Here is a 15,713-nt window from a genome sequence, read left to right on the forward strand (position 1 = left end):
GCAACATGAAGACTTCTCTAACTAGAGATGAAATCCCCCATTTAAACTAAGCTTAACTTTTTACCCTTTAAAAATCTTTAACAATATAACTTTTTCATATTTTTGCCAGTCTAAATCTCTCTCTATATTACAGTCAGTTCTTATTTTTATTTAAGTAATTAAGTTCTCTATCCAATGTGGGACCTAAGCTCAGGGCCCCTCAATTCAGAGATCAAGAACTGCATGCTCTACTGACTGAGGCAACCACGCACCCCAGCTCTTATTAATTATAAGAAAAGTAAATAACATGAATACTTTCCCCCAAACTCTTACAATCAAGTATCCAAATTTATAACTTTCTTGATCTGGTAATAACTCAATTTTCTGTTTTGATTTGTACATTTTTTTCTTAGTTTTCCCTAAACTGGATAAGAATATGTTGTCTATTCTTTAGCCTAAAATCTAGCATTTACACACCAGGGAAGTTACATGGAATAAAGGGCAAAAGAAAAAAATAGAATGATTTAAACAGTAAAGGCACTGCTCCCCTACCCCCAGCATCAAAGTCAGAAATTTATTTTACATCATCTATAAAATGTATTTGATAATTCAGGACACGACTCATCATGTTAACTTGAAGAACAAATTCAGACAACGTAGGTAAGACTATTGTGTAAGTTACAGAATACTACTTGGAAAATAACACTGTTCATATCATCATCATACAAACACATTTTAGGCATAGACTTGCCATGTCCACATGGTGCAAGATAGCTAAAGTCTTCCTGTGTTAATAGTGCTGGAGTTTTACCTGTTTGTAGATGAATGAAATCCAATGTGACATTTTTATATTTGGAAGTAGAAGGCAAACAGGTAAAGAAGAACCAAGGCTGAGGATGTACCACACAAAGCAAAAGAGATAATGTTATCTCCTTTCTGATTTATTAATTCAACTTAGCCTTGTCAAGTAAGAGCTATTGCTGTAGGCTAAACCACAGTGGACTTACATAAGGGTAGACTGAGGAAAAGAATGAGTAATTTAGACACAAGAGAAGCCACCAGAAGAGGAAGACTCAGTAATATAATTTTAAGAAAGTCAAGGGAATAGAGGGAATTAAGGCATGAGTAGTTGGAGAAGGCTGAGAAAAGGCTGTAAGTCAGCTAGAAAAGACCATTAGCATTCTGGGCAAGATCAAGTTCTGTGAGAGGTCCGGTTTGAAGTTGGTATGCAGGAGACAATTATGTAATAACATTAAAATTTATCATGTTTCTCACTGGGCTAAGCACTTAATAGAGTCATTACCCTTGCTGTCCAACTACCCTATGAGGTAGGTACTTTACAAGTGAGGAAGCTGAGGCTTAGAAATGTGTTCAAGATCACACAGTTATCATGAGGGGTAGGTCTGAGCCCTGGCCTGTCCAGCTCCAAAGTTGGCAGTCCTTCCACGATGTCATGCCAGGTTCAGACATGATCAAATTAGAAGAATTCGGCTGTAGGAAAGGAATGGCAAAGTCAAAGAAGGTTTGGTTTTTCTGCTTTTGCTGCTGTTTTAAAGGGAACACTGTGTTCGTAAGTGGCAGTGATGAAAGGCCCATCGGATCTACAGTCGGAAAACTGGTGCTGGGTCTAATACCTGCCAGCTGATTGTTAGCCTCTACAAATGCCTTCGTTACTGGAGATGAAATGGGTCAGGCCATAGGTGACCCAGGACCTGCAGAGTCTACTCAGTAGACTGCCCCCTGGCCTTCAGGGGGCAGTGGTAAGATTCCCATGAAAGAATGGCTGTGTGGGGGAGAGCGGGGCCTGGGTGGCTCTTTTGGCTCAGGTCACGATCTCAAGGTTGTAAGATTGAGCTCCATGTCAGGCCCCACGCTCAGTGAAGAGTCTACTTGAGATTCTCTCTCCCCCTCTGCCCCTTCCCTGACTCATTCACACACTCTCTCCAAAAATTTATTTAAAAATAAATTTTTAAAAAAGTGTGTGGAGGGAGTGTGCAGAATGCAGCACTGCAGGGTTCAAGGGCAGGATGGCTCAGTGTTCATGGGAAAGGAAAGAAAGGAAGAGGCACATGAAAAATGGTCTCCATCTCCAAAAGTGCTTGGAAAGGTCTTCCAGGAGAGAAGAGGTGTGAATAAGGTGTAGGTTTTGTGTGGAGAAGTCATAACTGAGAGGAAGGCTTTTGACAAGTGTCCTGGAAAGCCAGGCTGAAGCCAGGCTGAAGCCAGGAGACATAAATCAGATAACCTATGCAGGTTTTCTCTCTCCTCCTTCAAGAATGTTCTGCCTCCAGATTTTATGAAAAGCTCAGGAGTTTTATTACCCATTTTACCATTTATTTTTAATTTTGTCCCTTTCATGTAACTATAGTGTGTTTCAACTTCCACACTCACTTTGCCATGTGCCACATTTGTTGTACCAAAAGACTGCAGGTAGAAACGGATGCCCTAGGGACTCCTCTCCATCTGGGCTGCACATTTTTGCATGGCATACAACTGAACAATGCTCCTGGCCTGGTTTCTTATTATCTACCCACCCTCAAAATGAAGGCAGAATTGCTGGGGACCCTCCCTTCAAAGACTAAAGCAATGTAAACATCACTGGATCTGACATTTCAAAGACTATAAAACAGAAGACTGAACAACACAAAACTAACAACATAAAAATCTATTTGAAATTATAAGGGCAATGATGCAAAAGATGGTTTACATCTGGGATAATTATGGCACCATTTTCCATAATTCAAATATCGATTGAATGGGTATATTAAATAGCCCAAATGGGAAAATCATGGTTTGAAAAACACAAATGCATTATATAAACATTCAAACTATAGATTCCAGGGACATCTGGGTGGCTCAGTGGTTGAGCGTCTGCCTTTGGCTCAGGGCGTGATCCGAGGATCTGGGATCGAGTCCCACATCGGGTTCCCCGCAGGGAGGCTGCTTCTCCCTCTACCTGTGTCTCTGCCTCTCTCTGTATCTCTTGTGAATAAATAAATAAATCTTAAAAACAAAAACAAAAACTATAGATTCCAGGAATATTAAGTGCAGAATGCTTGTTTTTAGATGTGTATGTGAATTAAAGATATATTTATTAAGTGAGATTAATTCCTTCCTGATATAGCAAACTAAAAATAGCATTTTCCTACCAATCAATTCATGAGGCAGAATAGCAAGGAATTCAAAAGTAGGTGATGATTTGAAGTTGTGATTAACTGCTTTCAGATACTAGCACAGAACATTCCTGTGAGTGCCCTGACAAAGTTACCATTGCTGTTTTAAAACTGCTACTTTGTCCATAATAACTGGTAATTCCTCCCACTCTTCCTGTATTTTTTCAATTTGTAATCTCTTGGGGAAATTTAAAAAATAATCTATTTCTACATTTAGTCCTCTTATACTTCACTGTGTGCCTATAATAGTCCATTTATTTCCCTTTAAAAGGGGACACTAATAATACAGAAAGTACTATTTAATTTTCTGACAGTAATTGGAGAAACAGTTAAATTAAACCAATCCACTATATGGTTTAAGTATCACCACCACCACCACCACCACCACCACTACCAGTTTCCTAAGAAGTCTGGGCATCCAACAGTAAAGCAAATGCCCTGCAGGCTCGACCTCTCTAGTCTGTTCCTCAAGTAAGGGAGAGTTAAGTAAACTGTTTCAGGTGGTCTGTTTTAAAAAGTTTCCAGGGGTGGGAGGGTGTCTGGCTGGCTCTTGGTGAAGGATGTGACTGACTCTCGATCTTTGGTTGTGAGTTCAAGCCCCTGTCAGGTATAGAGATTATTTAAGAGTAAGATCTTGAAAAAATAAAGTTTCCTGGAAAGTATTTATCATTAATTCTACTAGTTGTTCTTGTGATAGGAGAATTCTTCATACTGTCTTTTAAAAGTTGGATGCTGGGCTGCCTGGATGGTTCAGTGGTTGAACATCTTCCTTTGACTCGGGGTGTGATCCTGGAGTCCCGGAGACGAGTCCAAGTTCCTGCTCCCTGCGCTTCTCCCTCTGCCTATGCCTCTGCCTCTCTCTCTGTGTGTCTCATGAAAAAATAAAATCTTTTTAAAAAATGTTTTTATTTAAATTCAATTTGCCAACATGTGGTATAACACCCGGTGCTCATCCCATCACATGCCCTCCTTAGAATAAATAAAATCTTAAAAAAAAAAAGAGTTGGGTGCCACTTTCAGAGTACCACAGTTCTGCAAGTTAATTTGGCCATGGGTCAAAAATAATTTGGGTATTTACAAACAGGATCGAAAAAACAATTTCTGACATTTTTAGCTTTTCTTTTTCTTTTATTTATTTATTCATGAGAGAGAGAGAGAGAGAGAGAGAGAGAGAGAGAGAGAGAGAGAGATAGGCAGAGGGAGAAGCCAGCTCCCTGCAAGAAGCCCGATGCAGGACTCAATCCCGGACCCTGGGATCATGGCCTGAGCCGAAGGCAGACTTTCAACCGCTGAGCCACTCAGGCATCCCCATTCTTAGCTTTTGAGTAGCAGTCTTGACCTTGATATCTGAACTTAAGAAGACCTAAATTTAAGAGAGTTACTTTGTATAGAGTTATTCTTTAGATCAGCACTGTCCAGCAGAAATATAATGTGACACATACACAATTTTACATTTTTCAGTAGCCACATTAAAAATTAAAAAGAAACAGGTGAAATTTATTTTAATAACATTTTATGCAACCTAATATACCCAAGGTATTATTTCAACATATAATCATATTAAAAATTATTAAGTATGTTTCCTTTCTGTACTCTTTTTTTTAATAATTTATTTTTTATTTTTTTTAATTTTTATTTATTTATGATAGTCACAGAGAGAGAGAGAGGCAGAGACACAGGCGGAGGGAGAAGCAGGCTCCATGCACCGGGAGCCTGATATGGGATTCGATCCCGGGTCTCCAGGATCGCGCCCTGGGCCAAAGGCAGGTGCCAAACTGCTGCGCCACCCAGGGATCCCTGTACTAAGTCTTTGAGGTCCAGTTGTGTTTTACATTTGGACTGGCCATATTTGAGAGGCTCACAGCCACAACAGGGCTAGTGGCAACCAAAGTGAAATAGTGTAGCTCTAAATAAACTGACTTTAATTCTCACCCTCTCTCAATTGAGTTCTCCTGCATTTCCTATACAGATATTTGTAAAGTCATCCAGTGATTCAAAAAAAGGTTCTAAACTCAGAAGATGTGTTTTTAAAAAAACATTTCCATAGAAGGCAATTCTACTTTTAATAATCCAAATCTATCTCTTAACAACTGAAGCCTGGAATTTCTTCCCTATTGTTAATTTAAGTCTTCATTTGGTGGTTTTAAATTATTTCATCTACCAAACACAAAAACAGTGATCAGAACCTACTGTACTGTACTGTCCTTTGTACTCTTCCAAATTTATTGAATGACCTTAGACTATGCAGTGCAACATTTGAGAGTTTAAGTGCCCCCCTATAAATCCTTGTTTAATAATTATAGTAACACTTTGAAATAAATATATCTATTCCCATTTTATTGAGGAGGAAACTGAGGTCCTGGGTTCAGTAAGATGAAGAAATTGTTGAAATCACACAAATAGTAAGTAAAGGAAAAGCAGGACTAATAATGGAAGTCCAGAGGTCTTTATACCACACTACAATGGCTCCTGGGGCTGTATGGTTTTCACATGTGCCCTTGAGATCCAATCACACAACAATGCTAATGTACTAACTATAACCTGGGTGACAAGTCTTCAAGACTGCTACAGAACCAGTTCATGTCAGCTTGCACGGTCACCAATGATGATTATAAACTAGACACTGCTCTTTTCCTGGCAAATGCATATTGTCATTTATTTCCAATTTCCGAGTTGTGTTAGAAACTTGATAGTTAGCAAAATTTACTAAGATCTGACCCTGGGCTCCAAATGCACATAAAGAATTTTCTAATCTAGTCATAGAAATAATTAGGGCAAGTATTAATGTATTCAGTCAAATTGATATTAATAACAAAATAAGTAAATGAAAGTCATTATTGACTCAGTTTTTCCTTGGTGTACTGAAGTTAATGACCGTATGATATTTCAAAAAGGGAATTTGAACAAAATCTTGGAAGGATTATAGAAACAAAGTCAAAGTCAAAGTCTGTTGCTGAGTTCAACCTTTATATAATAACCAACTCTAAGACTAAAGATCCCAGCTGCCTTTGGCAATAATTCAGGTCAGACTGGCTTTAATGAAACTATCTTCCTATAAATCAGGAAAGTTGACCTTCTCAACCAGTGGATGACCAGAGGCCCACACAGGCCCACACACCAATCTGGGTTAACTGTAAACTCATTATTTCTTTGATCTTTTACACATTTTACCACCACCCTATACATTTTTTAATCTTTTTTTTACAAAGAAAAATCAAAGCAGCTTCTAATATCTGAATTCTTGCCCATATTTTTTTGATCCTATGGTCTAAAAATCTTAACTCTCAGGTGATAAAAAAAGGAGGCAGCATACCATTAATTGAGAATATTTGATTGATAGAAAATTTTTTCTTAAATAGGCAAAAGTATTAGAAATCAATGTTAATTGCATTAACCATTTACAAATCACTGGGGTTTTGGTAATATATTTCTTCAAGTATTTTCAGTTCTGATAAATACATTAAAGAGCCTGCCCAGTTGACTTCAATATTTATTTATTTAATTTTTAAAAATATTTTATTTATTTATTCATGAGAGACACAGAGAGAGAGAGGCAGAGACACAGGTAGAGGGAGAAGCAGGCTCCCCACAAGGGAGCCTGATGCGGGACTCGATCCCAGCACCCCAGGATCACACCCCGAGCTGAAGGCAAGATGCTCAACCACTGAGTCACCCAGGTGTCCGAATTCCAAATTTAAATTGAATTCGGCCCTGTATTTATAAACAACTAACAGCTGTAAAGTAGGCTAATGCCAATTATTCTGAGAACTACCTGTCTTCCCTCTCTTCACTAGAATGAGTTTGGCAAATAATCATCTGAAGTGCCATCCATTTTCTAGGGACTTCCATTTAAAAAAATTTCAGGCCATTCCTAATTAATTCTGAAGTACTATAAATCACTGAACTTACTAATTAGATATTAATAAAGCTTACAGGTGGCCAATTCAATGATCTTTACCAATATTTATCTTCTGAAATGTTAAAATCCTGAAAGAAGATTATTTGCTTAAAAGCCATTTGTGTGTAAGAACCAACCTTAGGTTAAATAGAAACCAAATTCTTTGTCCCCTAGGAGATATAACTGAATCTTCTATTCAAGCAGTTACTCAACCATGGATTTGGTGAAAATCTGTTTTGCACTCAGCTAGTAAGATGTTCACTATATGAATAAAAGGAAAAGGCAGAAGTTACTGAAATCCAAACCAAATAAACTTCCAGTAATAGAGCTTTTCTTAAGTAAATAAATGGCCATTCTTAAGATATTTTGTAAATGACAAAGATAGAAAATACAATATTTTAAACATTTATAGAAGGTACAATTTCTCTGTTGCTGTTTACACTTGGGAAATGTAAACCAAAAAGCTCTGCCAAAAAGGTGGTAAGATGGGGCATTTTACTATTATAAAAACCAGACACCTATTAAAAATAGTACTCCTAGTTTTATAAATGAAAATTAGAGAAATGCCAGTTTATGCCTCACTTACTTTTCAAGATTAAAGCCTTAAAAAACATACCTGTTAGGAGCACGAAGGAATTTTGTGGAATGAGAGTGTATACATTTGTTAAAAGTCACTGGACTGAACACTTAAATGGGTTCATTTTATGGAGTGTAAATTTTTATTCAATAATGTTTACAAAGAAAGTTACTGCAGTAAGACTGGAATGCAACTGACATGTCTCAGTTAAAAGAGGTCATCCACATATCTGTATTTTATACTCCTAATTGTGTTACCTATCATTGCCTTCTATTTTTATTTACTTAGTGATAGCTGAGGAGTTCAACATGTGTATGTGCCAGGATAGGCTTCCTTACTACCCAGGTCCCCCCCATACCTCCTTCCTCCAGGATAGGACCAGCCCAGGAAACACTGCCAGCAAGACCAAACATTTCCCCAGAAAGCAATTTGCAGTCTGTGCTAATATATAAATAAAAGAATTACTGAGGCCAAGATTCTCTGCGGCATAGTGAATTTGACTGACTAAAACTGATAAGTTTTATTTTTTTAAATGAGTTTCCCCATCCAGCAGAATCCTTTTATCAATACGTCTCATAAAAATAATAAAACACCAAATTTTATACTAAAAAGATAAGTACTGATGTATGTACTCATTGTGAAAAGGATCAATAAAAACAATAAGCTGTTTTGATAAAGAGCAATTTGCAATCAGGTATTATGGAGAGCCCTATGGCTCAACCACCAAATTATTTTTTTATTTTATTTTGTTGGGCCACTACCAAAATCCAGATTTCTATGAATAGCTTCAAAAGGCTAATAGGTGTATGTAATTTAAGTAGCTTGCCTTATAGTCTTAATTTTTTAGAAAAACTAATGAAGAAGCTTAAAAGTATAGTAGAAATTTTTTGTTTCAAAGTGTAATCACTGGACTGTGGTTGAAAGTGGCAGCAGGGAGAGGATGCTTTTTGTACACAGTGAAATTTTGGACTAAGGGAAACACAGGTAGTACCGAAAAGGCCACATTTCTCCTCTTTAAAGTAAAAAATTAAGTAAATAAATACACTGCCCATACCCTTATAACAATCTATCTTTATTTAATCTTTCCTACAAAACCATGAGGTAGCATAGTTAAGTAGCTGAAAATGTGGCAGCTATCTAGATCAGAAATTTTTAACTAATTTAGGATCAAAGACTATTTTATAAATCTGTTAATGTGATGGGTACTCTGCCCCAAAAGGTTTTGCAGTAAGATTTAAGGGAAGCACAAAAGCCTAAGAGACGGACCTACATACTGATGTCCAAGGATTACATGACAGGCAATCATGTAACCCAGCTTCTAAAGGCCACAAAGAGTACTATTGAAACTAGAAAGCCATAGAAGTTGGTGCCTCCTTACAATGGGCACAATTGGAGGATAACCATTACTAGACCAAAAAACCTAAGTAATATCCCCATATCAGTTTAGCTTCTGCTCCAAACCTAGTACTTTAATCTGTGAAATGTATGAAGCCACCACAAAGTGTTTTTTTTTTTTAATTTACAGAAAGTTACCTTGGATTCCATGTGGTCCAATTTCCTATTTCCCATCTTAATATCAAAACAATATAAATTCTTTATTAATTAGAGTATGTTTACACACACAAAATAAATACATCTTGTATATTTATGCTAAGTGTTTTCCCCATTTGTTGTAGGCTGAATGCCAGGATATGTATTTCCTTACTCTCTAAAGAATGTACATTTATAATCAACCTGCCTTCCTTGGCTTTTTTCTTAATAGCTCTTTTGTAATTTCATCAAATTTGGACTGGGTAAAACCTAAGTTCCCTTAGAAATTGAGATGGAGGCAGAGGCTTCTAGCATCTGATTCACACACAGCTGAGTGCAATCCTGGCAAAGGAGGATGTTCAGAGCCAGTAAGAACAAGCAGAAGGAAATCAGGCAGGGCCTTAAACCTTCTTCATTTAAGAATCCATTTGGCACTTAGTAGTAACAAGAGACCTAATTCAGGTCTCAATATTATGGGAAACAAAAACAATCAAGATCTTATTTAGGTCATTCTACATAATGGTTTATTCCATAAAAGTGACTTTTCCAGAAGGGTACCAACTCATCCTGGTTTGCCTGGGACTTTCCAGTTGTAGCATTAAGATCCTGCCCTCCTATATCCTGAGAACCTGCCCTCAATCCCAGGCAAACTGAGATGGTTGGTCACCCTATTTCCACAGATATGGCACTTATCCTTCCAAATGCTAACACTCTTCTACTAGGAGGCAGTTATAACAGAGCAACAGATGTGTAGTCAAAAGGCTTATCTTTTTTGGGGGGGGGATAGAGAAAGAGTGAGCAAGAGAGTGTGAGCACTTGTGTGCATGAGCGGGGGAAGGAGCAGAGGGAGAGAGAGAATCTTAGGTAGACTCCACGCTCATCGCAGAGCCCAATGTGGGGCTTGATCTCCCAACCCTGAGATCATGATCTAAGCTGAAATCAAGAGTTGGATGCTTAACTGACTGAGCCACCCAGGCACCCCCAAAAGGCCTATCTTTAAATCTTGTCTCTATCACTTAATAGCTGCATAACCTTGAATATTAGTTTCCTTATCTATAAAATCCAAAGAGTAAGAGAATAGCTCTCATACTGAATTGAAGTTAGCTCTGGATGGCTAATAAAGTATGTGGAAGTGCTTGCCATGGTGAGCATGTGCACAATGAGTTCTGTTTTCTTTCCCTGTGACCATCTTTGGTTGAAATAATTCTTTCCTACCTTTACTGAATGTCAGTCAAACCAAATTTGATTACAAAAAGTTGGCAGTGTGAATATGCAATTACTAAACCACAGCACCACACAGTTCTAAACTTACTTTTACTTTGCACTTTTTTATCTATAATTTTTTAGGACAGTCATGTAATATAACTTGTACAGAACTGAATCTGTACTTGACCACAGGATAACTTGGGAAAATAAATAAAATACAGGTATACAAAGTATCTAAAGATGACACTGGTAAAAAAAAAAAAAAAGTGAAGCAGAATCCACACAGCTAGCTACATGTGTGTGGCCTACTGACTACACAGCATCATTATTCTTCCAGACAGCCCTTGGACTCATCCTCTCATCAACTACTACCTCTCATCCACTTCTGAAATGCAGCTGCCAAAACCTGTTCATCCTATTTCTGCAACACCTGTCAAAATGATCTGCCCCTTCCTGCACTTACCCTAGTTTCAGCTCTCATGGATTCTTGTCTGGGTCTTTTATTTTTATTTTTATTTTTTATTTTTTATTTTTTTTAAATGTTTATTTATTTATGATAGTCACAGAGAGAGAGAGAGAGGCAGAGACACAGGCAGAGGGAGAAGCAGGCTCCATGCACCGGGAGCCTGACGTGGGATTCGATCCCGGGTCTCCAGGATCGCGCCCTGGGCCAAAGGCAGGCGCCAAACCGCTGCGCCACCCAGGGATCCCTTGTCTGGGTCTTTTAATGGGTTTCTTTGCTTCTAGTTCCTTCTTTTCCTTTTACTCATGAAATTGTCATCATAGTTTTAGTCTAAAACAGGTATTATCACATCACTCCAAAAACCTTCATTGCTTTGCATTCCATACACCACAACATTACAATCCCTCAGTTTGGCTTTGGAAGCATTCTAAAAATGATTTTAAGTCCAGCAGCTTAACAGGGCTCCCAGAGCTATTTAGCACATAATTGAAAAAGGAACCAAGTTCTCTTGCTTTTCAGTCAGGTAAGTTAGGTTTGCTTCTTTCTTTCTTTGGATGTACACATACTACATTCCTTTCCAGCTTCATCCCACATCCTCCCTGACACTCCTGTCCTGAACTACCTGCAGTATCTGCAACCCACCCCACTTTTCGCCCATGCCTCTATGCTCTTAAAAATGCTGTTTCCTCTGTTTGACACTCCATGTGCTTCCTTCTCTGCTAGTAACCCCCGACTCACTCAACAAAATTTTACTCACACTTTGCCTCAATGTTCTCCTTGACAATCTCCCCAGCTGACGCAGGCATATCCTGCTGTGATCTAACAACATTTTCCCCACCCCCATCCAGACCTGAGTATCTCATCATTTGCCCAACTGTACTACTGTTGGTGATTCTCATTCTTGCCAACTCTGCTAGAAGGCAGTGCCAAACACGCAGAACTCCACTTGACCAATGTCTATTACATCTTCTGTCTCACATCAAAGTACATGTATCACAGAGTCAGTGTCAGAAATGGGAAAGACAGTAAAAGAACTATTGTCATGTGCACCTATCTTCACATTTTACTCATAAGAAAAATGAGCTCCTAGAAAAAGCAAGTGATATGCCCAGTCACACAGCTAGTTCACTGCACAACTGGAAGATGAACTCAGCCTCTGGCTCCCAACATGCAATCTTTCTGCTGCCCTATAACTTATCGGAAGAGTACTTTTAAAATGTCCAAAATTTGAGGCAATCTACTCTAGGTAGTACCTCCACACTGATTAAAAACTGTTTTCAGAGTATGGCCCAAAGCAAATGAAATCTATGTGTGGATAACTGGGTGCTAATGTTACTCTGTATAGTGTATTACCATGACTTCCAATGGAAAACTTCAAGGTACTCTCACTATTAAATGCACTAGCTGTACACAAATGTAATAGATGCCTAACATTTCTATGTCACTGCATATACTACATTAGGTTAAATGATCACAACTCCAAAAGAAGTGTAGAAAAAAGATTGAATTTTTTACTCTTGTGAGAAATAGAGGAACTAGAGGATGACACTAGAGATCGGAACTAGAGGATGACACTAGAGATCATATAAAGCTATTTACATAAATAATATCACCAAGATCTCTGGCTATAGACAGTAGTATTATTAGTCTTGATAATACAAAAATAAGGTGATTATTTGCCCTTGACATGTCTAACAAAAATATCTGATGAGTACTTTGAGTCAGGCTCAGTTTGGGACCTGTCAATTTATTCAACCCACCCAACAACCCGAAGAGGCAGATGATAGCCATTTTACATATGAAGCAGCTGAAGCAAGAGCAGTTAAGAAACTCACCACCAGAACTCACCTGCAGAGCAAGGATTTGAACCCAGTCAGTTTTGCCGCAGTACCTATGCTCTTCACACTCCCCTATGCTGCTTCTTAGGTCTACAACTACTCAATTCTGAAGATAAACTTGATAGGTAAGCTATTTCTCAAAACTTAAATGTAAGGCCTTGATTAAAGTAAAATGCGATCAGAGCAAATTTTCAGTAATAAGATAATAATACTTTTAAAAAAAATCTTAGTTTAGTCCTTTCAATTCAAGTCATCAGATTATACTTTTGAAACACTACTTTGCTATTATGTGCAGAATCATTACAAATATAATGACTGGGCAGGGCTTCTGGTATGGCTGTGTAAGGAAACCTTGCCCCCTACAGAGAGATATATTTAGCTGGTCAAAATTAACGACCAAAGTCTCTGGAGATTGATCAAAGGGTTTATAATAAATTGAGAAACACTTATTCAATAAAATCCACAGAAACTAAGAAGCTGTGACATTCAGGATAAGGATAGTACCTGTGCCCTTGCAACTCTGACTTGTGTTGGAACTGTTCTAAGGTGCCCAGCAGCTGAATGGCAGGATCAGCTCCTTGAGGTGGAAGAGCTATTTGGGATGGATTTTGCAGCTGGTGAACATTGGGAGATCCCAATCCCATTTCGTACAGCTCCAGGCTATGGAAGGCATATATTGAATGGCTGGTAGAAACCAGATGGCAGCACCCATTCCCCAATGCCCACCTCTAGCTAAGTACAGATTATCCAGATGGGGCAGCTGGTAAAAAGTGTAATCCCACTGTTCTGTGCTGCAAGAGAGCTACAGAGTTGGGCTTGGCAGCTAAGTGGTAGCTCCTATCTCCTTCAACTTCCTAAGTGGAAGGCCTTGTCCAAGTACATTTAGCACCTAGTGAACACTGGCAGATGTCATCATGCCTGACTATGGGTGTGAAAGATCCATACTGAATGCTAACAGCAGCCAGGAGGGGGCACCAGTTCATGCCTTATCCCTCCTACACACAAAGACCTGCTCTATAGGGAGGATCTGGGAGGAACAACTAGTAAGGAATGAATTCCCCCATTCCTCCAGCTCCTGTTCCACAGTACAGAGATTCTACTTAGAGGAGAATGTAGCAAACTTAACAGACTAACAAACCCTGCCCCTGATGAGGGGCTAGACTTTAATTGCATTAGCCTATGAAGCAATTTATACCATAAGGCATTGTTGAAAATAATATCAGCTAGCAATTAGTACAGGGTGATACCAATAGAAGTAGATCATCTTAATGGGAAACCAGGGAGAAGAGACAAAGAGAGCCCAGGTAAAGCCACAGTCATTCTTGACGGTCAGTAAGGTTGTGGTCATGCCCTAGTCCGCTGGAGAGAGACATCAGAGGTTACTGCGAGGTAGCCCAGCAAATCACTAAACAAATAAGCAAACAAGAACAAGCCCTGAAGTATGGGAGAGGGGTCAATATCCAGGGCAGCTATGACAGAAAATTAGGAGACATTAAAAAAAAAAAAAAAACAGCGAAGTGTAACACACAGGTTTAAAAAAGTACGGAAAATAGAAACTGCCTTTGAGGGGGCCAAGATGTTGGACTTGGCAGGAAAGATTTTAAAGCAGCTATTAGAAATGTATTCAGAGAACTAAAGGAAATTCATGCTTAAAGAATTAAAGAAAGTGTGACAAAATCTCAAATAGAGAATATCAGTAAGAGAATTATAGAAAAGAGCAAAATGTATATTCTGGGGTTAAAAGTACAATAACCAGGATGAAAAATTTATTAGAAAGGCTCAAAAATAGAATTGAACTGACAAAAGGATCACCAAACTTGAAGATTGGTTGACAGAGATGATGTAATCTGAAGAACACAGAGGAAAAAAAAGAAGCATGAACAGAGCTTCAGAGAAATGTGGGACACCAATTAACACACTGACATATGTATAATGGGAGTAGCATAATAATAAAAGAGAAAAAAGAGCTGAAAAAAGTACACTGATATAAATAAATGGGTGGTGGTGGGGACAGGGGAGGAGACAGACAAACCTCTCACATAGAAGATATTCAAATACCAATCAGGTTATCTGATTCTATTCTTTAAGGCTTCATGAATCTTTCTTTTTTTGGGGGGGGGGGGTCTATCCCAAATGCCACCTAGGAATTAGTTAAGGCCATCATTTATCTTGTTCATATTATGGCAAAACCCCTCAAATTTCATCCTCATAACTATGGTCAAAGAGTTCTTTTCTAAAATGAAAAGTCAATCATGTCTGACTATATTTTCCCACACTCAAACCCTATCCCCCTAGATGTGGCTTATTGGTCCATTTGGAGCTTTTCAGAATCACTACAGTACTTATTTTTAAAAATAGCCTCCTGGTCCACACCCCAGACCTACTAGATTGGACTGAGGAAGGGGCCCAAAGATCAATCAATCAGTGCTTTAAATAACCACCACTTTCACCCTCTCTCCTACAATTCTGCATAGTAAAGAATGAGATCCACAGTGAACTGGCCCCTGCTTAGGTCTGCATCCTTAGCTCTTGTTGCTCCCAGAAAGTTCCAAATGATGATCATTATGTGACCAGAGATGGCTATATTGTAGGAGAGGGTAACCATATTCACACAATATGTAATGCATATGATTTAGGGAATCATAATTCAAATGTTTGAATAAGTAAACCAATAATTCCACTTAAACATGGTGGCCTAAATGCTTGCATGTCTTTGCTACTCTTGAAGCCCAAGTAATATGTCAGCAAGGCATTAAAAAGGCACAGACTGACAAAGATAAAGAGTCTGAGAAGAGGCAACAACAACACTAGATAAACAAAATCTTGGATGGTAGAAATTAATGGGCAAAGCTAGCAGATCAGTGAAAGCTGAAATTCAAACGTGGGAGCCATTAAGATGAGAGACTCTCAATCTCTGACCATGGGGATTGCAAACAACTAACAATCCTAAGTGCAGCACTAGGAATCCATCACTGTGATCCCACCAACACCATACTTTTCACAGACTACTCTCAGCCAGTGATTAAGCGACAGGAATACTCAAGCAGGC

General features: G+C 38.6%; 1 protein-coding gene across 21 annotated transcripts in view; it reads right to left on the bottom strand.

Moving 5' to 3' along the window:
• The window catches only part of CASK (calcium/calmodulin dependent serine protein kinase), a 351,423-nt gene that overhangs the window by 227,974 nt on the left and 107,736 nt on the right, over positions 1 to 15,713 (bottom strand). The gene's annotated exons all lie outside the window — the stretch shown is intronic.

This window comes from Vulpes vulpes, chromosome X (genome assembly GCF_048418805.1).
Source record: "Vulpes vulpes isolate BD-2025 chromosome X, VulVul3, whole genome shotgun sequence".
Classification (NCBI taxonomy): domain Eukaryota; kingdom Metazoa; phylum Chordata; class Mammalia; order Carnivora; family Canidae; genus Vulpes; species Vulpes vulpes.